The sequence below is a fragment of the Balaenoptera musculus genome, chromosome 2 (genome assembly GCF_009873245.2).
Source record: "Balaenoptera musculus isolate JJ_BM4_2016_0621 chromosome 2, mBalMus1.pri.v3, whole genome shotgun sequence".
NCBI lineage: Eukaryota > Metazoa > Chordata > Mammalia > Artiodactyla > Balaenopteridae > Balaenoptera > Balaenoptera musculus.
The window spans coordinates 39,784,847-39,811,612 of record NC_045786.1 but is presented as its reverse complement, the minus strand read 5'-3'; positions in this window follow the sequence as shown (position 1 = coordinate 39,811,612).

Here is a 26,766-nt window from a genome sequence, read left to right as displayed (position 1 = left end):
TCTGTGTGCTGATTTGTGGCATACACGTTCACTACTGGAAAAGAAAATATTTGCAAGGAAAAACCGAAATCCAACAATGCTAAATTAGTGGATACCAATTAGTGGGGTCTTAGTGATGTGTTTCATCACTTTCCAGTCCCATCAAGGAGCGGTGCTGGGCTTACCCCTGCACACAGTCACCACCATCTTATGAGTGTCAGGGATCCTGCACCATCTTCCACTTGGGTAGTGTGAGGGGGGAGTGATTCTACATGTCCTGGGCACTTGAGGATGGAGTAGTCCAGACGGGGCAGTTTGGACGGACTCAGCAAAGTCTTGGAAGCAGAGGTGGTCTCCATCAGCTGGACCACTCAGTGGCCCCCTGCAGTTGCTGTTGTGGAGAGCCCTCAAGGGGGAGGGAACAACTGGAAGCACAGCCCCTCAGCCCAGGTGCCACAGTGACCATCCAATTGGTGGGGAGTGAAGGAGAGACTGGCTTGATGTCTCAGTGGCTCCCAAGAGCCATGGGGCTCTTTCCACGAGCTCCTCGCCCCTCCCCTCTCCAGTTCTCTGAGTGGGTGGAGAACGTGAAGGTTAGTATCGTCTGCACCTGGTTCTATTCTTCTCCACTATTATTATGGAGCCCACGGTGCCTAGACCCCTCATGATCTTCCATTTTGATCCTCAAGATCTTGTACTGGACGTTTAAGTTATTTTTTCTCTACGGCTCCCATTTTAACCACCTTAATTCTTCTTGAAGCAATGCAGATGCCCCCTGCTCAGTGGTTTCCAAAGTGGGGTGAAGATGATTCATTTAGGTCTGAGAGAAAATATTGACTTCCATACATTTTTTTCAAAAAACTTTAAAAAATATGCTTTATTAGCTTTGAATATATATGGATGGATCATAGTGCATGTGCATATTTTATAAGTAAATACATATGTATATGTTCAACTAATAGGAGTGCACAATGAAAGAAAATTAATAAACTCCTGTTCTAGGTGATTCCAAAGGGTCAATATATATGCAAAATAGGAAAATAAATGAAAAAGAAAAGATAGCTACTTCAAGATACTGTCTGCTTTCATTTGTTTTCACACATATGGCCCATAAAGACTAAACATTCCCTTATAGCAGAAATAAAGTACAGGTAGATATTAATCCACTTTAAAAAGTGCTCCTAGCCCAATGGTACCAATGGGTCCTGCGACCTATAACAGGAGAGTAATACAGGAGTAAAGCAGAAATTGTTGCAAAATACCTGATATGCAGGGATTTTCGTTTTCTTTTTCTTTTATTTTTTCTAACCAGCTCCTTCGATTCTATGCCTCTGCGAAGGATCTCACTTTACTGTGAAGCCAATCTCAGGATTTGTGGGTGTGGGTGTGTACAAACCCACATACAGCATCAGTAGGAGAGGAAGATGACCTTAGGGGAGACATGCTTCTGGTCCATAGATTAATACACACCCTCACGCCTGGCTTTGCTGGCCCAGAATGTCCCAGCAGTTGTAGAGCAAGGATCCATGTGAACCCCAACCTTGGCTGTGGGCGTGAGCTGCTCACGGGCTGCCTCCTTCCCTCAGCCTCAGTGCTCACTGAGATCACATTAAGACCTGGAAGCCTCTCATGGGGGAGAGAAGAATACACTTTTCTTATTGTACAGTCCATTTCATTCCCAGCTGCAGGATTAAATTTATTCCTTTCTGAAGTGTTGTCTGTGCGTATAAATCATTTAAGCTTATATGTTTTCGTTGCTGTGGCAACTGTGTGGCTAATTGAATTCCAAAATGTCTTTCTCGATTTCAAAGCCATGAGAAAGAGCCAGAGGACTTCACGGTGAGAGTCAGAACAGAGGTAGAAGAGGTGGTGGAAGTGAAATGAAAATGACACATTCTCCATCTGTCTCCTGAGGTCTCAGAAAAATGCCACTCAGATGTGCCAAGCAAAGGTGCAGGAGACCTCCTCTGAAGCGAATGGTTAATGAACAGTTACCGGGGCTTCTCTGCAGAAGCACCTGCATCTTCTGACTCCAAAGCTTCAGGGTCTCCCTCTTCTCATTCTCTCTGGCCTGCTTGCTCTGCCAAGGACAGGGACTGAATCTTTTCTATTGAGGTTTACTAGCTGTTAGTAAACACCTGTCTGATAAAAGCTTCTTGATGGATGGTTGGATGGATAGATGGATGGATGGTTGGTTGGATAGATGGATGGATGAATAGGAAAAGAATTACCAGAGGCTATTTGAAAGGAAGCTGGCATCTTTTAAGGGACTATCCAATGCTAGGCACTGTGCTGGCATATGTCCATTACAAACTCAAAACAACCTTTGTAAAAGCAAGTGTGATTGCTCTTTTCACAGATAAGGAAACTTCAGACTTAAGTTTAAGGAACTTGTCTAGGGACCCTCTGGTTAAGTGGCCGATGTAAGATGTACCCAGGTCTCTAAAACTCCAAAGCCCATATATATTCTACACTTTCAACTATATTCTACTAGCTCCCCCAAGCAGAATAAATGGACCATATCCTCCTGTGCCTCCCCCCACCTATATTAGCCCCACTCCTCCTTCTCCCTTTATCTCTCTTTCTCTCACATTCTTTTGCTTTCTTTTTCTTCCTTCCTTCTTTCCTTCCTTTCTTTCTTTTCCTTTCTCCCTTCTTCCCTTCATCTTTCTCTCTCTTGATTCTGTACTTTCTTAAACAACTTTATTCTTATTTGTTAATATGATATGTGCACATTATAAACATTTAAACAATATACAAAAAAATTAAAGGATGCAAAAAATTTCACCAAATACCTCACCACCTAGAAATAACACTCCAACTAGATAAGCATTATTGTAAGCCATCATCTGTACATATTCAGTAAGTAAATAACATTTTTAATACACTCTAGTATACTTTCTATCTTAGATAAAATTATTGAATTGAGTAATAGTTAAACTTTCCCCATTAGTGTTTACTCATCATAAGAAACGATAATTACGAAAAACTTAATCTATGGTTGATACACAAATATGAAAAACATTAAAATGTTGGAGTCATTCTTAAATTGCTTGTTTCATTTTCTATCATATTGACTAATGTCCCACTAGGAGAAATGGAGAAATACTTGCAATGGTTTCCACCACCTTTTGTTACTTTACATTATGTTTTATATTGCCAAGTATATATATATATATATATATATGTGTGTGTGTGTGTGTGTGTGTGTATATACACATATATATATATATATATACACATGCATATATATGTGTATATATGTATATATATATACACTTGGCAATATATTACAATATACTGCAATATTTGCAATATGTAAATATATTGCATTTTTACTAGGTGTTTCCTAACATGGGCAATTATGTTCAGACCTTCTATTTATTCTGATCTAGACTGGGTGAGTTCTCTTTGACACTCCTCCCACTTGAACAGAAGCCTTTATCCACCAGCAGGAGTTTGAGAGTTGAGTAATGTGTGTCATCAGTTTTCTGTAGCTGGAGAAAATCCAGAGAGGAAAGAGGGACTGCCCAGCAGGGAACGAGTTTTGAAGGACTCGGTGGGGTGCAAACGTACTTTGACAGAATATCTGGCGGATAGCCCAGCCATAGCTGGACACCCGGGAGGTGTGGTTGGATCTCTCCCCAGACAGAGTGGAGCCCTGAGCCCTGGGGAGCTCTAATCGACTTTCCTGCCTCTGTTGAGATGTTCACAAGTAACCAGGGGCTTCTACACACAAGGGTTTGCCCTTGACTTTCCAACACTTGCTCAGCCACTTATCTGCAAATATCAGCTTTTTTTTTTTTTTTTTCAACTCACATTTTCTCCAGCATCACTTCTAGGGGCTGAGGGAGGAAGAGGAACCATACCAAGTCCACCAGAGTGTTTATATTTACAGACAGTACTTTTTGAAGTTTATGTCGTGAGGCTACACCCCAGTCCTTATCTGTTTCCTACTTAGTAAATTGTTTTCAGGTTCTTTCTCTGATCCTTTTTAATTATTGGGAGGGAGACATTCTGTTCCTGTGCTTAACTCCACCATCTTTACAAGAAAACTCCTTCTTAGATTATTATTCCTTTAAGCGGCATAATGGCATTGAGTTTAGTAGGTCTGCAGACCTTGGTGTGAAACCCAACTCTATCCTTTAAGACAGTAGTTCTCAACCAGGGTCAATTTTGTCCCCACGAAGGACATTTGACAATATCTGGGGATTTTGATTATCATGACAGGGGTTTTCTACTGGCACCTAGGTCAAGGATGCTGCTGAACACCCTTCATGGTACAATCTGGCTCCAGCTCACATACTCACGGGAAAGCCACCCACAACAAAGAATTATCTGGCCCAAAGTGTCAACAGCGTAGACATTGAAAAACCCTGCTGAGTACATTTGAACAATTTTTTTAACCTCCCTAAACTTTATTAACTTTGTTTTTAAAATGAGCATAATAATACCTGTCTAAGACATCATTAGGTGGCAGATTTTAATGATCACCATAATAATATAATGATAATACTTTCCATTACTATCATCAGCATTATTATTAGTAGTAAAATTGCCATTTTTTAAACAGCTGTAAAAATGCAAACAATTACCTAACCTATTCTGACCTTTAATTATTGCAGACAGAGTTGAATTCACTTTGGGGGTGACATTGTCTTTCACTAACTCCTACTGTTTCAACTGTTGTTTTTATTTGATTGTTTGGTTGTTGTTGTTTTAACTTGTACTGTTGATCTTATTTTTTTCTTTTTAAAAAATTATCGGCCTTTTATGGGAAAAGCAGCTTCCTCTTGCTTTTTTTTTTTTTTAAATTGCAAGGTGTGTTTTGCTTGCCTCTTTTTATGTAAATGCCTCATATTACACACATCCTCTATACTCACTCAGCTATATCTATAGAGCAGTAGACAGCCCATGGAGGTAAAAGAATTATTTTTAGAAAGCACCCTGTTCTTGTCTTTTACAGGTAGGAAAACTGAGTCTCAGCTCACGGAGACTCGGGTATCCAGATAAAAGTGTCAGAGAAGAACACCTTCTAACACCACGGCCAGAGAATTGACCTAGGCATTGGATCAGAGGAGCCCTAGTAATAATTCTGACTTTGATGCTATGAAACGAAAGTCAGAATGTTTTGCCTTGTTTTATTGGTAGAAAGTAGCCATGGTTTATATACGCCCAATGTTGGTTGTCTGTTGTATATTCAGGTTATTAATACAGAACATCACCTTGCCATGCTCCTATCTTAAGACCTGTAAAGTAGATGGTGTAAGATACCTGCACAGGAATAAGATGGTCTAACACTGAGGCAGCCATACTTTCCAGATTTTTCTTGCTTGTTCTCAAGGTCTCAAAGCAATATAAAGACGGCTTAGGGCTTGGAAAGATCTTCTACCCCTGGCCCATAAAGATTACAGATGGGAGGGGAGTGGTGACTCTGGCCTTGGACTCCAACCAGCTCAGAAATGCTGGCCCAGAGGAGCTTCTGGAAAACTGCAATGTATACTCCATCATGTGCAGGTGTATACGTGTCTACAAGTCCTTGTGAGTTTATAAAAGTAGCAGAACACTATAGAACTAGCATGACCTTCAGAATCAGATGAACCTATGTTCAAATTCCACCTCTGTCATTTACCAGCTGGGTGGCATTAGGCAAGTCAGCCTCTCTGAGACTCAGTTTTCTTATTTGGAAAATGGGAATAATAAGGTCCAGCTAAGCAACAAACAGATGAACCTTAAATGATAGCTTCTGCCCTTCCCTTGTCCCTCTCTATCACTCAGTTTTTGACAGCAGGACCAAATTTTACTTTCATAAAATATATTCTAGTTTTGAAGCTCTGGGAGTTGTTATTATTCTTGGATCCATTAGTGGCTGCCAGTAACCTTCTTGTTGTGTAACAGTCAGAAACAAATAGTCATGACCAAGCTGGGGAAGCTGAGGAGAGATGGACTGAATTTGGGTAATACTTGGAAAAGTGTCTAACTCCTGGGGTTTTCTTTTATTGTTTGATTTAATGAATCTCAAAAGGGCTTGGCCTTGGGAGGCACAAATCAATAATGTAATTCCATGCTGTCAGGGGCTTTCCTGTCTACCTCAATAGAGAGAAAGCCTCCCAAAGTGCATCTAAGGCCAGTCAGAGAGGCATTTAGTTCTTAGAGGAGGGGAATATGGAGACCAATCTCAAGCAGATGATGAAACTGCTGCTGCTGCTGATGATGATGGTGATGATGGTGATGGTTATGATAGTGATGGTGGGGATGACAGTGATAATAATGATGGTGATGGTGATAATAGTGATGGTGGTGATGACAATGGTAATAATGATGATGATGGTGATGATGATTATGATAATGATCCTACCATTTATGTAAGGCTTATTAAGTGCAAGACCAAGTACCAAGCACTTTGTGCATGTCTCATATGACTCCATCCTATAAGAACAGATCATAGTATGACTATGTGTCTTTTACATATGGGAAAACTGAGGCCCAAAGAATTTAAATGACTTGGCCATGGTCCCCAGTTGATTAATGGATGAAAAAAACTTTGGGAGAGTGAGACGTATTTTTCCTTCCTTGCCGTTTGGGGGACAAACCTCACAGGTGGTATCAAACAGAAACAAAATTTGCTGAGCAGTTAGTCAGACAAAAGTTTGAATTTTGCCCTTGCCTAATACTTGTTTGTGTCATTTGACAAGAAAATTAATCTTTCTGAGACTCAGCCTCTCCAAGCCTCAGTTTCCTTATCTAGAAATATGAAGATAAAAATACATAATTCGTAGGGGATAGTTATGATGGCTCAGTGAAGGTTTAGTGAGATGCCTATCTGGTGCATATTATGGGCTTAATGAAAGTTAGCTTCCTTCTAGGGACCCAAGTGAGGGACCAGAACAGGGAAAGCTCAGGGTTGGAGCCCATATCAGCTCTGCTGAAGCTGGACTACAGGAGTTGGGCAGCCAGGGCTGACTGAGAGTAAAACTGAGGGAAGTTCCAGCTGTGAGTATAACACTGCAGGGACCAAAAAAAAAAAAAAAAAAAAAAAAAAAACATGGTAGAAACTGGCCTCATTTCTCTGGAAAAAAATAAAGTGAAGTTCTTATGAAAGAGATGCAGTATTGTTTTTTAAAAAAACCCATTTGTCTCAAGGAAATTTGCTGATCCATTCTTTCTGGATGGAAAACCCTACAAGGAGAATAAACACTATTATAACTCTCCCTGGGTCTTTTAGCCAAACTTTGAAGTCTCCTGATTTAGTATGGGAATCTTCTTGGATATTTCAGAATGACTTCTCACCCCTACTCCTCTGATTATGCTTGAATGATGGGAACTTAAACATGGGGAGAGCATCAACTCAAGATGAGAGAGTCCAACTCTCTTCTCTCTGCATGAACCAAAGCCCCATCCAAAGGTTGGAGATTAGTGGTCATTTGGTTCTACCTGTGGACTAGAAAAGAGGAAAAAGGAAAAGACACAGTAGCCATAATCCAGGCAGGATCTGGATTATCCTACCCTACCAGATTACTTTCAAGTGGTCAAACACCACTTTGACTCTGAGTTACTCTCTGTCATTTATTTCCACTTGTTTTGAATCACAAGAGACTTCTGTCATAGGTGACTGTATCTCTAACACATACACAGGTATCTGTCACAAGGTACAAGAGGTAACAGTAATGTCCTCTCACTTTAGGGTGTCAGGGTCCTAGCCTCACCCCGACAGAACGAGGGGCTCAGAGCCTACCTCATCCCCACAAAGGACAGAGTCCCTGATGAGTAGACCATCAATAAATACCAGAGCAGATGTCATGAAATTCCAATCAGAAGAATTTATAATGTGAATTCAGATATTATATAGTGAAAAATAGATAAACAGAAATTGTCGGTCAAACTCCTGGCAGCTGGGGCCGGCATCAGAGGCAGTAAGTAAACTAACTCCATAAATCACGTTTATGATCAGCCCCATTGCGCATAACTCTACCAGTGGGGCTTTCCATTAAGTAGCAGGAGGCAGTGGCTTGTTGCGTCTCATAGAGATGGAAATGAGCAGAGGCAGTGTGTCCCTGGAACAGCGACCCAAGGGTGTCAGACTATGATTGAGACATTACCCTGCTTTCTAGGTCAATGTTTGCATAAGGGCTTGGGAGAAGGGGTCTGGCTTTCCACCTGGAGTAATATCCAGGAGAAGGTCAAGGCGTCCACGGAATTCTGGTTTGGTAGATCTCAAAGCCCTAGACCTTTCCATCCACAACACAAGGGCAAAAGGAGTGAGAAGTTGTCTCTATACTAAGAGAAGCTGGGGAAGTCTCTTTATCAAAAACTCTTCTGTTACTCATCATCCAAGTCATAACTGAAATCCTGTCCTCCGTTGCACTCTCTTTGAATCTTCTTATAGCCTTGATATTAGCAACACAGACGATCTTCTATTCACTGTGGGATCCAGAGTATGGGATAAAGAGGGGTATGGTCTGGGGAGAGAGTTTTAAATCTCCTTTATATCTTCAGGCTTTGGCACATTATAGTACCTCTAATAGAAGACTGCTCCTAAATTTATTACATCAATAAATGAATGAAAGACTATCCTGAAAGTGATATATTCTAAACTGCTTTTTCCCCGTTGTTTTTGTTTGTTTGTTTGCTCTTTGGCTTACAACCCTCCCTTGTGGTCTTGGACAGCAGCTTCAATCCATGTGATAGGAGGCATAAGATGGTGATTAAGACCATGTGTACTAAACCCAACTGCTGGTTTCAAACCCTACCTCTGCCTCAAGTAACTGGGAAGCCTTGGACAAGTTATCTAAACCTCTGAGGCTTGATTAGCACATCTATACGATAGAAATATTAATATATGTTCTCGTTAAAAGAATTAACTCATTCAGGGCTCTTGCAGACAGCTTGCTGGGCAAATAGTGACATATGGCTTAAATATGAATGCCCATAACCATGTCTTGGCATCTTCTCTCTTCCACAGCCTCTCTCCCTTATAGTTGAGCATTTGTCTGCTAAGCCTACTTGAGCTACTACTTAAGAATGTTTTCAAAAGTCTGAGGAGAAAGGACTATGATTAAGACACTCATAGAGATTGGCTGATTTAATACAAGTACTGTGCTTTCCTCTAAGGCATGGGTGTCTGGCCATGATCTGCAGTCAGAAGATGGCCTTATCCAGTGACTCTCCCACGCTATACCATCTAGATTTCCCTAATAAGACCCAGACTCCCGGAGAATTTTCCAAAGAAGCTGCTCTTCCCTACTTAACTGCTTTAAAGCCATTCCCTGGCCCTTGCAGCTAATCAGCAAGTGGCAAGCAGGGCAGTAATTAGACCCTCTGCTGAGCCCTACACTGATGATTTGAATAATTGAGAACATTGCAAACCTTGGTAATGGGGGGAAAAGAGAGGCTAAAATAGAACATCCCTAGTTAATAGCTAAGTAACATTGAGCATCCCAACAGGAGCAAGGAATAGAGCATGGCTCAGGGCAAGGTGCCCCTCCATGCCCTGAAACATTAGAGGAATGGGTTCTGAGAAGCTCAAGTAGAATTCCTGGGAGCTCCCTATATATGTTCATGATCCATGCCAAAAAATTACCCCCTCACCTAGGACATCAGGTCTGATAAATCTACCTTGTGTCTAATGAGTACCTTCCTGGCATGTCTGTGGTCGATGCCATGATAGGCAGTCTCCAGGTTCAGGTTCAGGGATGGCCAGCTGCTATTTCTGAAGTTTCCCTGTTAGACCACTGCTTCTTTGTGTCACCACTGGGGTGATGATTTTTTAGGAGCATGTTGTCTTTATAAGACAATAGTATCGACCATGCCCTCAGGCATTGGAAGATGCTATCAATAGTTTGTCTCAGTTTTTGTTTACCTTAGAACCCTGGCTTCAGGCAAGTAGTTGAATGAGATTATTAATCAAGGACCTTCCAGACCTAGAAGTCTGTAACCTTATCCAGTCCTTGAATTGTCATTTCAAAATAAATGCCAAATAATGGGTCACAAGGATGTGAGGACGTTCTGAAGTGCAAGTGCAAGACCCCAGGGCCTCCCTGGACTTTGTGTGGAGTAGGAAGGAGTAGTCCCCTGCAGAAGGATGAGGTTGGGGGTTTCATGTATGTGGTGTGGGACCCGCTGTCTCTCACTGCATTTCCATCATTTGCCATCACTGGACTAGGCAATAAATAGGCCAGGCCACCAGGCCTGGACTTCAGAGAGCATTTAAAAATCCTACTTTGAGAAACATTACTTTTGCCTTCAGGCAGCCCAGGAAGACACTAATGTAAAGGCAGCCACATGCTGGGGAAGAGAGAGATTTACTCATAACTTCCATGTTGTCAGGTGGTTCAGAATTCTGGATCCTGAGAATTTTTACATGTGAGGCTCATGAGGCATAGTGGTAGCACTTTGAATTCAGTACAAATGATCTGGGCCTTGGAGAATGAGAAATCCAGTTCAACGCAACAAATGTCTATTAAGTACGTACTATATATATATCACTGTACAGAGAACATTAGCCCTTGTCTGGGAAGACTTAATGCACGTTCCACTTACTCATCAAAAAGAGTTTATACACTGAGGACTTTTGTCCCATGCCTGCAAGGGGCCTAATTATGAACTTGTAACTTTTTTTTAAACTCTAATGGCATTTTAGTTTATATATATATTTTTTATTTTTGGCTGTTCTGCGTGGCATGCTGGATCTTAGTTCCCCGACCAGAGATTGAACCCATGCCCCCTGTAGTGGAAGCGCTGGAGTCTTAGCCACTGGACTGCCAGGGAAGTCCCATGAACTTGTAGTTTTATGTGGCCAGGAGACAAGGGCCAGGTGAAAAATGTAATTTATTACAAGGGACAATTGAAGAACGAAAGTCTTTTGCCCTTTAGGTACGTTAACTTCCTTCACTGGGATAGAAACTTCAAAAAGCCTATTTGGGTTTCTTCCCACTCAGAGCTTTACGAATTGCACTTTTTTTTTTTAAGGTGGTGTGAACAGGTATTCTAGTGATAACAACGTGTTTGATACATGGAGATGAGGAAGATATTTCCATTGCTGTCTGAAACCCAAACATGGTGTTGTAACTTGATCCTTAGCTACAGGCTTTGAAGGGAGATGCACTTAGAGGAAGGAGACAAGTTTACCACGTGGTACAGACAAGCCGCTGGTCTAGAAAGGGCTGGGGCACGCACACCTGGAGCTCTTGATTTTCCTGAATGAAATTTCTCTTTTAATACTGTGTGATATTGCATGGTAATGTCTAAACCCTTATACCAGTGGTTCTCAACCAGGGCAATTTTGCACCCTCCCCTTCCCCAGAGGACATTTGGCTATGTTTGGAGACATTTCTGGTAGACACACCTGGGAGGGGGACAGAGGAGGAGTACTACTGCTCTGATGAAAATGCTGGTAAACATCAGAAAATGCACATGACAAACCCCACAGCCAAGAATTCTCTGGTCCAAAATGTCAATAGGGACGAGGTGGGGAGCCCTGCCTTAAAGCTTCCTACACCTCTGGTGAACCCCCATGAGTGACATTACAGCCTGTGCCTCCCTCTCTCTCCCCCACAATCCACTGATGTTTTTGAAATAAATTAATGGAAATAAGTCTTCCTCATTAAAGGAATCACATTATATATTGTAAAGAAGAAAAAAGGAGAGAAAGGGAAATTGGGAAGGAGAGAGAGAGAGAGAGGGAGGGAGGGGAAGGAGAGAGAAAGAGAGACTAGAAACGAGATTTAATGTAATTATGCCAAAGAATCGTAAAATCTTTGGGGTAAAAAAAAATCCGAGGGAATATATTTTATCCCATCTTAGGAACTAAAATTATTGTAACTAAGAGGTTGAGTAACAACATTTGTGGAATGACAGGACATCATGACATAGAGCTGGAGGTCGTCAATCCTTTTCTTGTGCCCTGCCTCAAATTATAAATATATGTATGTCCTTCTTGAAACATTCATCTCAACCCAATATCCAACTCAGGGTCTACCTTAAGCATTGTGCAAGCTATTTGACCTTCAGCAAAACAGGGTCCCAGCTCTCAAGATGATACTGAATCCCACAATCTTTGCACATATTTGGACTTTCCCAAACTTCAACCTACCTTTAAATTCAACACACTTCCCTACTGAATAATGAATCCAAATAAAACAAGGGCATTGATGTTTTATACTTTATTTGAGAAGATACCCTACATAAACTATGTCAGGAGGATACAGGTCTACACATGATTTCATCAGTCAATAAATGGAGTTGTTAACATAACACAGAAGATATGATAGCATGAGGAAGACAGAAGTATGACCAAGGAGTATTTACAACTCTCACATATGCTATATTTATATTGGAGATGGATATATACATATATACATGTACATGTGCATATACATACATATGTCCATACATACACACACATATATACATATATATGTATAAAATGTTTTTAAGCAAAAACCAAGAAAAGAATTTGTCTTCTTGGAGTAATTAACCATTTGAAAGTGAAGAATGGTTGGTTTTCATTAGTGTCATGGTGTTAAACCTCCGTCCCCACATTGAACTCCAACACTGATAGATTCCAATGAAGACACGTTTGCCTTGGGATGGAAGCGTGAGGGTGAAGAACGGGGTGATGGGTACAGGGCCAAGAGTGAAGGACATGCACAATGGGAGAATGACCTTTGGTGATACCATTAAATCATCCTTTTGTATTAAACATAAATTATTAATACAATTTAAAAAAATAATTTTCTGTTTTCTTTTGAGGTTGGGGAGGAAGGAAGGGTGGGCTGGGGAATAGAGAAAGGGAGGGCACTTGCCTTTTCAACACATCCCTTAATATTAACTGAGAATACATCCCCCTACCCTGGGGCCATCTTACCAAATTTAGAATCTGTTTTTGTGGATTTTTTTTTTTTTTTTGCATAAAACACACCTTTACACAAGAATTTTACTTAGATGATAAGCCTCTTCTCCAAAGGCAAATACAATCATCACTTTAACTAAACTGACTCTCCAAGACTTGCCAGGATGCAAATAAACTTAGCATGGCCAATGGATGTATTTGTTAGAAAGGAAAAGAATGGAAGAAATAGTACCTCAAGGAAGGGGCTCTATGAGTAAAACTCAGTTTTACTAAAACCTCAGCCACCCATTTTAAGTCAACGACTTTGGGATCCAAATGATGAGAAGCAAGAATGATCAGCAATTTCCAGTGGGCCTGGGAAAGAAAAGAAACAAGCATTGTGGAGGAATATTTTTAAGTCATAAAATAGACCTGAGGAACAATCAATTGAGATTAAAATAAATGATGTAAAATCCAGTTGAGCACACCTCAACTCGGCTGCTGCCAAGGTCTCCACCAATGAATGGTGAGTTGGCAATATTATATCCTTCATTAAACTTTTCCCAAGCCACGCTACATAGTTTCTTTTCTAAACTCTGTAAGATTAACTTGGCCTCAGAACAAGTGCCTAGATGGATCATATGTCCACATGCCATAGACACCATTGCTCAGCAGTTGCCATAATCCATCGAACACTTCAGATGGCTACTATCTTTACACAAACATTGGGAAACACACACAAACCCACGGAATCAGACAAGATATAATCACTTTACATATATTTAATACAGAAGCTTAGGGAGGGGTTGGAAATCAGTTACAAGAGCACCTAAACTTCATTTGCAAAATTCCTTCAACTAGTGCACTGAAGTAGGTACCAGCTGATTTTCCAGATATTGAAAGTTTGCTGCCCAACCTCAGCCTAAAGATAAAGGGACATGTAATGTCCAGTAGGAAACAAATCAGTGTACATCATTTACACACAATAAATCCTTCATTTCCCTTGAAATAAGATATGTAAAGTAGCACTTAGTTTAATACAAGTTTTGTTCTGCTTTAGACCTAGCTGTAAAAAGCCATTCATGCAAAAAATTACCTCCAGTTTTAGCTGGATATTTAAAGGACACTTCTACTGAAAACAAGTCCCTTTCACATAGGGAAGGGGAGCAAATCCCACTCTGGACAGCCAGTGTCGGCTGAGAGTGGAAAATACAAGACTTTGGTGTTTGTAGGGCATTTGCCTTAAGAACCCAGAAGTAGCACTGAGCTCGCCTCTAAGGAGGCAGAGGGCTAGAAGTGCCCTTGGAAATTTTAGGAATTTTGCAGAAAAAGTACTGAGAACCTCTATAGGATTTTTTTTCTCTGGCCTGTTCTCTCCTGAGGCTGCCCTGGGCATCACCTCCACTTGTAAAGATGACTACTTCTGTATCTCCATCTCAGACCACCTTCCCCCCTGACCAATGGATCATTTGTTTCCTACCAGTCAATCTACAACTCCTTCCTCTCTGTTTTAAGGGAAAAGAATTTGTTTTATTAAACTCTATTACAGCGGTTGGTCATTCATGTGCATATTCTTTCTAAACTAGGGTTGCTCTTTGATTACAATATAAAACAAAGCTCCTCTATTCTAAAGGACTCCAATAGAGAATTTTTGACCCTGCTCTCCCACCATCCTCACATAGATAATCAAGAGAAACTCTTGCCATGGCCTTTTTTGCATGGCAAGTGTGAGCACTGGAATGGGATGCCCTCAGGAAGACAAGGAATGCAGGGAAAGGATGAATTTTTTTCCTCAGACCCATTCCAAGGTTCAAAATCACAGCTCCATTGAACTCGCTGCTCTGAGGTCTGGCTCTGGTCTGGTTCTACCACCTCATTTATCCTTAGAAAAAATCCTTTATAGTTTTACACTACCAAGTGTTATGAATTATGCTAAGCAACACTGAAGAGAGGGGGAGAAAGTGGAGGAGAGAGTATGGTGGAGTGTTCAAAACCATGGACTGGATCGTTCAGAGGCAAGTGGAGTGGAATTTATCTAACATCTGTGAAATAGAAGACAGTATTTAAGGTGAAATCCTCAGTGACTCTCTTGCTTTCCCAGTACAGTGTCCATCCTGACATGAGTGAGGCGAATGCTGCCAATTAGTTAAGAGAAAGCAATGTTGTCTCTAAAATGACATCTATGTATGATTGTGCTATATGACAACTGTCCCATCACAAAGCAAAGAGACAGAATGTGCTTCTGCTATGCATTTTCTCAGTGCAACCCTTCAGTCTAGCCTGACCGAGGCCTTAAGGAGCCATTTGCATTTTTACTATGATTGTTTAAGGCTAAGTTAGCTGCTGAACAGCATTCAGGATTGAAGGGTGGCTGCTGGCATTCAAAGCTGTGCGCCACCCTGAGTCTTCACAATGCTAACAACAGCATCACTGGGCCCTTTTCTGTCCCCAAAGCTCATAGCTTCTGCTCAACTCCTGTGAAATATTGCCTCCAAATGCACATGGAGTAAAACATAGACTTGTACTTCGTGGGAGATGTGCAGAAAATTTTTTTGCAAAGTGATTGCCAATAAGCTATCCTCCACTTGGGAGTTTACAAGTCAATGGCGCCTTGCGAAGACATTGCAGTGGGTCCCTGTGCCAAAGTGTGTCCTCCGCTGATGTCTAAGTGTCTTTCTTTCCACAGCTTTGTGCCAAAAGACCTGGGCACGTTAGTCCAACACCCATTATTTGTTAGCAGATTGAGAACGTGACACAAACAGACTTGGAAATAAATAAAAGGTGTAGGCACCTGAACTTAAGAATAAAGTCTTCCAGCTTGAGGTCCCAAAGGATGGAAGTAAAAGAAAAACCCCACCCCTTCTTGACTGGCAGGTCAATCAGGACAGTAGTCATTGGTTCAATTGAGGGAGGTGTTTGCTGTCCCTGGTGCTGAAAACAGATGTCCCAAGATCACTGACAGATGGGAGAAGTGAGAAACTCTGCCTATCAAACTGAAAACTCTTTCAACAGAGGCTGACTTTGGGTGACAGTACTCAAAACATGTTTTAAAAGCCTCTTTTCTTATGCCATTCCAAATGAAAGCAGCTCTAAAGTGACCCTAGTTTTCCTAGCCAGTTAATTCATTGTTAGACATAATACCAATGGACAGAGTTAATTCATTGTCATAATACCAATGGGGTAGCTCATCCAAACCGCCTCCCCATTCAGGCCCTATTGGCATATTCTCTCATATGAGTCAAGGACCCCAAACTCTTAGAAAAGAAGCCTATAAGTGGATGCAGCATTGGGGTCTACAGAAACTGCTTACCGACTGCTTCCTTTTCCTGATACCTTTGCAGACATAGGATTGATTTGGCTTGCTAGGACTAAATGTTTCTGAAAGAAGTATTTGGGTAAAAATTTACCATATACTGAAACATGGGCCTCTGAATTCCTCTCCACCCCTAATTTCATTGTCACATTCTGAGAAACCAAGCAGAACTTTTACTATGCTCAAGAGAAAATCTAAACTTGTAAACAACTACTTCCTAATGTTCCCAGCTCCCCTCCCAGCCAACACACACACACACACACACACACACACACACACACACACACATGAAATCTCAGAAAGTAAAACCTACTTGAGAAAGAACATGATTCTTCCCTTAACAGTACACGAATCTTTGCCAGAGAGAGCAGGACTGCTGTTTTCTCTCAAATTCAAACAGAGAATTTCTTGTCCCAACTTGCTTTCTTTTCATTTTATTTTGACATACCCTTGAACTCACCTGCCTTGGCCCACATACATGACCAAGAAGAGTCCTTGATTCTGTAGGGTAACAAAAGATTAACATGGGTCGTTCTGGGTTGCTTCCAACTGCTATGGGCTTGGGGGAGCCTTTGTTATAGACATGAACTATAATCAATCTTTTCCAGCCTTGGAAAGGAAATAGCCCAATGGCCTCAAGAAAGGCTAAATTCTCAGAGACAGGGAAGACAAAAAGCATGAAAACAAGTTCTTGTTGCTCCTGTTACTATATTAAATCAAATTTTCCATATCCGGTGAGTTATTTCTCACATGATACCTCTGAAATCCTTAAATAATCAAGTCTTGTCACTAAGAAGTTACATAGGGAAATGCCTTGTTCAAGGCAGGCCTTAAACAGTGCTGTGAGGGCGGTCATCTCTTGGGATTATCAGAATGAATTATGGAACATCACCCTGAACCAGCTTGCCTTCTCCAATCTCACATCATAATTTAAACTCCTAGTCATAACCCAGTTCGGACTCTCATTTCAAAGAAAGCTAGAATGCTTTCTGTCTGCTGGACAGCTGCAGGGGAAAAATCACTGGGACAGAGTTTCAGAACAAAAGTGTTGCTTTTCTATCTAAGACAAACAAAAATTGAGCCCCAGGTAAAAAGAGAAGAGGGAAGCTGAGATAGTCTGAACTTGAGCAAAAGATTTGTGAATTTCTTAGGATTTCAGTTACTCAGTGTTATTCTGATTTCTCTCTGGGGTAAGAAATTAAAAAAAAGAAAAAAAGGAAGCATGCACAGCATTTAGTCAGTTGCATCACACCTGATCATTTCTTGGAGATCTAAAGGAAATTACATTTGAAAGATTCAACATACCAACTAGTCACCATTGCAAATAGTGGTTGGTGTCACAAACACCTGGGATTTTTTTTAAGGGGCTGTAAATGACATCACTGTTGTAACCTTGGCAATCTGGCCTCAGGAAGTACTGTCAGGGGTTTCATTTCCAATCAGATGTGTTTCTCAGTGCGAATCCCAATCACACCTATTTGTTAGTGCTCAAGGCTCCTGGAAATGTGATTTGGCATTTGGTCTTCACTCCAGCCGTTATTTTTTTTCCATCTTAAGTTTATTTCTCCATATACAAAATGCTGGCCCCGTAATGAACGTGATACTGATTCTGGATCATTATCACCTTGGGTGCTTTCCTTCAAGACTGGTTTATCTAGCCAATTTATCAAGGAAGCTTCATAGAGTCCTACTTTAAAAAAAAAAAAATTACATTTAAATCTACAGAACCTCATGAAAGCAACAATGGATAATACGGAGTTAAACACGGCAGGAGATGCCATTTTGCTACAAAATGTTCAGGATTCCAGGCCTGAAAACAAAATCTACCATCATTGCCTTTTCAGTGACAGAGCCAAATGGGTAAAACATCTTCTTTCCGCTTTGATATTTATAAAGGTGTTCTCTGGCCCTCTGGGCTTGATGGCGATTCAAAGAGGAAAATGCTAATGACAAAAATCTAGAAACCAGACCGCAGGAGGGATTTAAGAAAGGTGCACCTCAAAACACGGCACAGCCCCAAAGCAGCTCACAGCTCAGCACCCAGGAAGACTGTTTGCAACACTCACTCCCCAGAGAGTGGGCGCTACTTCTTTGAGGGGCGCTGTGGAGCCCACAGAGCACTTGGTCAGCTATGATCTCATTCGGTGCAGGCAGGGGGCTCTTAGCAGTTTTCGTTTGTAGATTAAGCGTCAGAAGCACAGAAGGGCTAGTGCTTTTTCCAAGATCACCCAGCAGGAAACAGGACCTGAGCTGTCCTCTGCCTCCTAGTCAAATGGCTGTCCCTCCACCTCACTTTCGATCTGTCTCGCCGTTTTATCATAGACAGAATTTTAAATAGACCACCTGTCTTTCCTAAAGAAATGAATGTGAAAAAATTTAGAAATCTCATTGAAAATATTAAGAGGGACCAAGAAAAGAAACAATATTGAACTATCCTCAGAGTTACGAGGAAAAACATTGTATTTTTCAAAAATGGGGGTGTGTTTAAACGTAAAGAATTTGTTTTTAATGGTAAATGTGGATGGTTGATCATAGTTCATTGTTGTTTTTCAGAGCCATTTGAGGGACAGAGTTGAAGTATCTATTGATACATCATGTTTTTTTGGATAGAGGATCTAGTCTCCCAGCTCCTGGGGTAATTTCTTCCACCTTATTGTTCCCTAAAAAGAGAGCATGTTACCAGATTCAATTCTGTTCTTAAGGTATAAGCCTTTCTGGTGCCATTCCAGTAAAGATCTCATCTGATTGAAAAAGACTCTTTTAACCCCTTCAAGATTTGGATGCCGCCGCAATCTGTGTGTTAATATTATAGCCTTTCCACTAAATAAATGAACACTTTGCTGACATGTGGCACTCTTATTCCTTAAGGACATAGTACACCCACGCTGATAGGAGTGTAAGGAAAAAAAAAAGAAAGGAAGAAAACCATCATTTACCATTTATCAGTATATGTAACAGCCAGAAAAAACGCCAATGAAATTTGAAGGAAAAGCTGTTTGTAGCAAGGCAAGCCTCTCTTAGCCAAGACAGAAAGAATGGAGAACCTCAAAAAGACGGAACAGGGCATTATCATAGGCTTGTTGTCTTAGAGTCTAGTGTGCAAAAGCAACTGAGGAGGTGATAATGAGAAGCTGATCACTTGGTCCAAGGAACTGGAAAGAGACTGATGGCTGAGAACACACCGTTTTCTCCTCTGGAAACTGGGCTAAACCACAAGCATGGTTGATGCTCAAACTAGGAAAGAGGGAGATGGGCCGGTAGGGCTTTCCCTGCCTTTGCAGAGACAGAGTCCCGGACTTCAAGGGGGGATGTAAGGGATGGTGGATGGACGGTAAGAGTTCAGAGTTTCAAGAGCTTTCAGAGAAGAGCTGCAAGAGATGAACTGAACACAGGATGAAAGTGGGGCCGACTTCAGGGTGGGGACGTTTGCAAACTTGTTCTAGGTGAGACCTGGAGAAGATAGCCTTCACTCAGAACTGATCTGACCAACAGATGAGACATAGATTGATTTGCCCCATCACTGCCATCAAAGAAGCCCCCAGGTCTGCAAGTTGCTGCCAGCTGCCCACTGTAGACTAAGGACACTTGCACATTGGCCCAGAGAACTGAAGTGACTTGGGCACAGTCACTCAAGCAACACCCAGTGAAGCCAGCTGACTTCCTGCCCGGTGCTCTGTTCTTGTCCTCTGGGATGTTGAACTTTCCCAAGGAAAGTCTAACCCTTCCCCTTCATGTTCCCATTCTATTTGAATGTTTGTGTTTGATATCTCATTGTTTCAGCCCCAAGATAGGTTCAGTAATCCGCTTGAACTAATTCACTATTTATACTTAATATGTACTACAGGCCCCAAATCAGTGCTTCTCCCCTACCCCGAAAAATTAATTAAATAAAATCTGCATCAAGGTTCAGTTTGGTTTTGTGTTTCTGAGAAAACAAGTCCAGCCTTTAAATATGAAGGCTCTGAAAACTCAGGATTTAGTTGCCCTTGAAAAGGCCCTAATTTCATAAACGATCAAAAAGTACAAAAAGTTAGAAAGTCAAAGTCTGTGTGTTGACAAGAAAAGGTGAGCCATAATAAGCTCTAGAAACCACAGGCTTGGTGCACACTTGTTTGCACGTCCATACGCATGGAGATTGGTGGGAGAAACACAAATGGGGCACACTGCTTGTTGGACCTTTTGGGACCTTTGGGGAGTGTAGAGGCATTTGTGTGTGTATGTGTGTGCATGCGAACAAGTATAATCTAAGTAATAAAATAGAAAGATGAATGTAGTTTGCCCTATGTGAGCTTGAGCACCCAGAACAAAATACAACACTGATAACTGCTTTTAAACAAAGTTATCAGGTTTGCCTCTTTATGGTTGTGACACTACTTGGCCCAGAAATCTATTTTCCCAGTCAATAAACACAATGTCCTTGACTGGCAACTTTCATTTCTCCTAAAGGAATATCTAAGAGAATACAAGGAGATTCTTGTTACTCATATTAAAGACAAGAGGCAAAGTAGGAAAAACAATTTCAGGGAGAAACAGAAATGAGTAAAACCCCAGGGAAATTTGTGGTGGTTGCATCTAAGCTAAGGGACTTTTCTCAAGACTTTTTGATGTGATGAATAGCCCCAGTTTGTAGGGAAGTTGTGATTTCAGCTTTGAGGTTTCTGCCAGCCGCTGCACCTCTGTGTGGTTCCACAGAGTGAATTAGAAAGGGTCTGGGTCATTCTGGAACCCACCATCCCATAAGGAGAGAGCTGGCAAGCTGGAGCTTAGGGGACAGCTGCATTCTTTGTAACTACCAGGAGAAAAAGGAGCTGGGCTGTCCCTTTTGTTAGGACCATAGGAAACATCTACTCAGACACAGGGCAAGCCCTTTGTCCATCAGAACCCACTGTCCCCACCTGACCACCGGGCTGCAGTCAGGACCTGTTACATCTGAACCTGGAAATGCTGGAGGACCGGAGAGCCCAGAGCAGGGCTCACTGACTCGGGGCACACTAATTCTTTATAAACCATTTCATTTTGTGCAGCATAAAGGTATGCGGCAAAGCTGTTTGTCATCAGCAGAGTGGCTTTCGTGCCTTGATTTGTAGTCCCCTCAGGGGAACACCAATATGATGACAACCATCGTCACTCTGAGCAGAAAGCTTGGTTCAGCACCATGGTCAGAGAGAGGTCAAACCTCCTTCTCCTGGGGTCAGAGCCCAGATGGAGAGAAGAGTGGGTGGGGAGTGAAGGCAGGGGGTGTGGCTGATGGGATTCCAGATGGGATTTGCAGAGATCCACCAAGGGTTCCAGATGGGATTTGCAGAGATCCACCGCATGCATCTCAATGAGCTCTGCAGTAAACTTCACTGCACAAAGGTTAATCTAGATGTCAACGTTGTCTGACAGCACTGAAATTACTCCAGGGCAGGGCTCCTTCAGAAGTCTTAATATAACAGTCACTTCCATTCTGCCTGCAGGAAATGAAAGTTTTCTGCTTTGTATGCTGAATCATTCTGCGCCAATTTTCTCACTGTTTGAAGTCCAAACTGTTTGTGGTCCCGGGATTCACCTCGTATTAAGACCATCATGAAGTTTAAGAAACTGGATTGTCAGTCCTATGGAAGCAGGAGGAGTCGAAAGAAAAAAAGAAAAAGAAAAAAAGGACAAAAATGAAAGACAAGTTTCTGTACTGAGATATACTTCTCTACTGTGGAAAGCAGGCATCAAATCATCTGGACCAGGTTTATTTATTCACTCCGGACGTGAGCTCAGAGGCACCAGGTAATGTCGGGAAGCTGTTAAATGGCGATGGACCATAAACTCTTCTCCAAGAGAAAACAAAAGATGTCAGGAAGCTATTCATTTGAGTATGTCCTACCTGCTAACATATTACAAAATTTGTTTTTATGGCTCCCATGTACTCTTCTTAAATGAAGGAAAAGCTACCAGACTTAGCTTCGGTACTCATATTTCTCACTGGGCTTTAGAGATGTTGCATCCATAAGAATGTCAGAGTAGACCATGGTTAGTGGTTGTCCAGGCTCTCAGTCTACCTTCGGACGTTCAGGAAGGATACATAAATTTGTCACAGTAGAAACTGAGAAGAAACCAACTTCTCTCGTGAGATGTTAAACTGAAAAGCAAGACTTGAGCGACAAGGCATTTCTCAGAAGGAGAATCCAACAGGCCTTTCCTCAACTACACTATCTTGATACATCTTCTATTAGAAACTTCTAGATTTGTTGGCCATAAGTATCTCTTGCAAGCTGCAAGCTACAAGCTTGGGCCATGGCACTGCACACAACGCATCGTTTACCTTGGTGATTAGGAAAAATTAATAGAGCTCACTGTCCTGCCTCTGTAGGATGGGAGATAGCCCAGCTCACTGGCTTAAGACACCATCCATACTGCAAATATCAGACCAGGCCTTGTTTTAAAGTTGGAACTTGGTCAGTTAAAGACAAAGGGGAATCTGAATTTTCTTATTTTGCCCAAGAATTCCAAGTACTTTGAGAGAGGCCCCCAATCCCCTTGGATCTCCTCGTGAAATAGAAAAGTGTCTATGTTGGCATACCAAGACTTGGGCCAGAGGATCTCTTGTTGCAAAGTACAGAATGTGTTTAGACAGTCAAGAGAACTATGATTAGGAGGAATGCACTAGGAAAACAGAGACTCTGTCAGAAGCCAAGACACAGATCCTTAGGGTGAAACAACTTATGTTCACAGCAAAAGTCCTAATACCCAAGGCAGGGCCTCAGATATTCACCACATCTCCCACAGTCAGCAATGCCTTTCAGAAAGAGTAAACAATGATCATCATCTCACATTCTCTCTGTCCCATCCCTCCTAGGCACTGGTTTCACCTGCAGTGCTGGTGATTTCAATACCAACCCTGAAATGTGATGTCCATTTGGGACATGTCCAAATGGGATGTGATGTGGTAGAAACGGTTAGTTCTTGTGTGATCTATCAACCAGGAAGAGTGATTTTCAGATGCTCAGAATGTTGTCGTCAGCATAATTTAATTCAGGGAGCACCAAATGATGAAACTTTACACGATGCCAGATTTCCCATCAGGACCTTTCTGAATGTCTTAGGCCAGTCCATCTCTGGATTTCTCATCCCTGAGAAATGTAAGGGTCAAAGAGATGAAGAATGATGGAATCAATTTGCTGACTCCAAGGGGACCTTCAATGAAGCCATCCCAATTAAATATATAGATATAAGCATACAATGTACATAGGCCTATACTCTCCTTACGATGACATTCCCGGTGATGTTAAGCATCCCAAAACATGTTCTGAAGCCTATATTGATATATTAATGATGATACAAAAACGTGGAATCTTCCTTTGAAACCTAGTAAGTGTTGGCCAAAAAAAAAAAAAAAAAAAAAGAAGACATGGTATCGAAGAAGATATTGGTGCTCCAGGAACCAAAAACATAGCGGCTACAGCAGCATTTTTTGCTCTCAGGCAAATGGCATGGAGTATTCTAGCAGGCTGGCTCTCACCCAAAGTTGACAATAGACATCCCAGGGGCATTAGAGGGCAGCTGTCTAGACTGCCAACACACACGGGCTCATGGGACAAACACCTACAGATGTTTCTCTGCTCCAGACACTGAGCAAAGCACAAGGAGGACCCCAGATCTCAAGACTGTCCATTGGAATAACCGTACCTCGAGTCAAAATAATACTGCTGCTGTTCAGTTTGGAAACGTGCGGCAAAGAAGCCGCTCACCACTCCTGAATGGAGAAGAACTTTAGTGAATAGTCTGCACCTTAAAATGCTGCCCTCTTTCCAACATCCTAGCTCCTCACAATAGCAGGTGAAGGTAAAAACCTCTTGGATTTTGACCCAGAGTGCAGATGGCCAGTGGCCTGCCTGAGCAGTAGACAGGCCTGTCTCCACATCTTGGAATAGTTTCTGTCAACTTTGGGTATGTTGGTGTTGAATGGAGTAGGATGGCTAGTTGAGGAGGACAGACTGGTGACAGTCAGCCAAGGGGCCGGGTGGCAGCCTCCTTGAAGAGCATGAAAATCGGGTCCTGGGCTTGTCTGCCTGGCTTCCCTCCACCAACAGCCCTTAAATCTAACAGTCACTGAGCCTTTCTTATTTGCCTTCTATAATCAATTTCTTACCATTGATAACTGTCCCTCCTCCCCATCCTTACCGATCTTTTATTTTCTCTCTTATTTCTAACAAGCAAGTTTAAAAAAAAAAAAAGTGAGACCAGAACATAATATTTTTTAACTGAAAGGGACCTTAAGGATATCTATTTCCACCTTCTAAATGTCTCAGATGAGAAATCTGATAATCTGAGAAGTTAGCTGACTTGGCCAATGCCACCTGAGTAACTAGAGCAAAGCCAGGAATTTCGATGGTCTTTCCACCGCTCCATGTTGCCACCTAACTTCCCATGTATCCTGCGCTCTCCAGGCACGACTGACCCCTTTTGCTTCTGAGTTGAGTCTCGTGCAACCCCAGAAATTTGAAGTCTGCTCTCCCATTGGTGTTGATTTCTGTAGTATTTAGCACCAAAAATACTTGCACTGGTGTAGTCTGCAAAGTAAGCATCACCAGAGAAAAAGAGTCATGTTCAACCTGAACCCCGAGGGACCAAGGATCCTTTGTCTCCAGTGGGAAGCCTCTCCCCAGGGATGATTTGTGCACAATCTTCTGAGTGGAGGAAGCATCAAGATTTTGTCTGTTAACTAAATGAAGCTTAATGACCCTCAAGATCCACCCAGAGGTCAGGGATATAATTAGAGGGCAGCATTTGGTTCACATCCAAAGTAAAGAACCGGAAGGACCCTTGGCCATGGCACCCTACTCCAAGGTGGGCATCCAACAGCAGGTCACTCACACCCAGTCCTGGAGGGGACCAGGTGAGGATGGCATGGCAGGGAGACCAGCCTGGGGAACCTGCAGCATCCACCACAGCTACAAAAGAGCTTGCATGATGCTACACCCCTTCCCGGTCGCTCAGACATGGACTTCTAAACCGTGGAGTTTGGTAGGGGGCAATGAGACTGAAGTAGACTGGAGTGGCCATATTGGCTAGTGGGATGTCATTTCAACACCCATTTAACTACCTCAGGCTCTTTAAAAATAAATAAGTAAATAAATAACACTTCACCAGGGCCTTTTGCCTGTGTAGGAAGTCTAGGAGGGAGAAGGAGACCAGATGCTCCTTGTAGGCGTAAAGTAACCTCGGGCACTTCAGCCCCTGCATCGTTGTGACTGCAAAGGAGGAGAGGACAGTCTTATTGGAACCCACCTGTGCCCAGGCCGACAAGCCCTCTGAGGCAACTGCCCCCACCCACGCAAGGTCTGCAGAGGGCTGCCCTGGCATTCTAGAGCGGTCCTGAGAAAAGGGACACAGAGAGTCGGTGCTGTTAGAGTCTAAGAACTCCAGAATGTAGAAGGGGCCAGAGATTAGCAAACACACCTCTTATTTTGCAGATGGAGAAACGGAGACACGGGGGAGTCTTCTCAGTCCTCCCTCTACAGAAGAAACCACCTACTCTGCTCACCCCAGAGCCCTGAGTAACCTTTCCATTTCCACGGCCCCATTCTCTGTCTCCTTCACTCTCCAAAAAGACTTTTTAGTTTTTCCACCTGCTGAGGTTAGTAAGTCAACATGCAGACTCTCTACACAGAGAGCACAGCAAGGGCAGTGGGAAAGCAGACCCTCCCCCTCTGCTCCTCCAACCCCGTACCCTTCGTCTTGGACTCTTACAGGAGACAGCTGCTTACGATGGACGTGACGAGGGTGTGACCCCAAGGCCTACACAGAGGCTGAAGGGACTAGGACAAGGGCAGTCTGACAACACCAGTCTCCTTGTCCGCAAAGGAAGTGCCTACTCCCATTAGGCTATGATGACGCAGCGCCCTGCGCTGAAACCCTACTACATTCTGCATTCCCAATTGCCCACCAATCCCTCCCCACCCTCCCTTTCTTCCAGACTATCAGGGACTCTGAGGTTCTAGGAACACACAGCCAAGAAGATGGAAGCTACACAGTGTCTGTATGGGGGAGGGTGTGGCAGCAACAGGAGCCTTGGAGCCTTATCTCTCACTAAGAGACACCTCCCCGCAGCCGCCCCAGATCGCTCCCTCCTTGAACAACTTTCCCTTAGTTAGCTAGGGCCAAAGCAGACTGCAGAGTTGAACCCAGCATTAACAGCCCCGGAAGAGACCAAGGGCCTCCAGGTGGAAAGACAAGGGGGGCGATTGCCATAGGATAGCACAGGATTCCTTTGAGGGGGTCCATCCCAAGAGCTCTCCTCCAAAGTCCTCGGGGCTGGGAGAGCGCAGCACAGAGAGAAAAGCCACACCCAACTCCAACTCCCCTCCCTCCCCTCCCAGCCCCGCTCAGCAGCCCCACCCACTCCTGAAGCAAGCCTCCACCCCCCCCCCCACCCTCCACCCCCGCCACCATGGCCTACAGTCTGAGCACAGCTCGGAATAAAAATATTTGTGGGTCTAAAAAAAGAAGCAAAACCACCAACACAGAATTCAGTCCCAAACCCCACACAGGATGCCTGCACTGCAGCTGACCAGAGCATCCAGGCTGCTGATGGTCTCTGAAGCTGGCCAAGAGGGGTGCAGGTCGGGGGACCCAGAGGCTCCAGTTGGGCAAAGCCCAGTCCATTCGG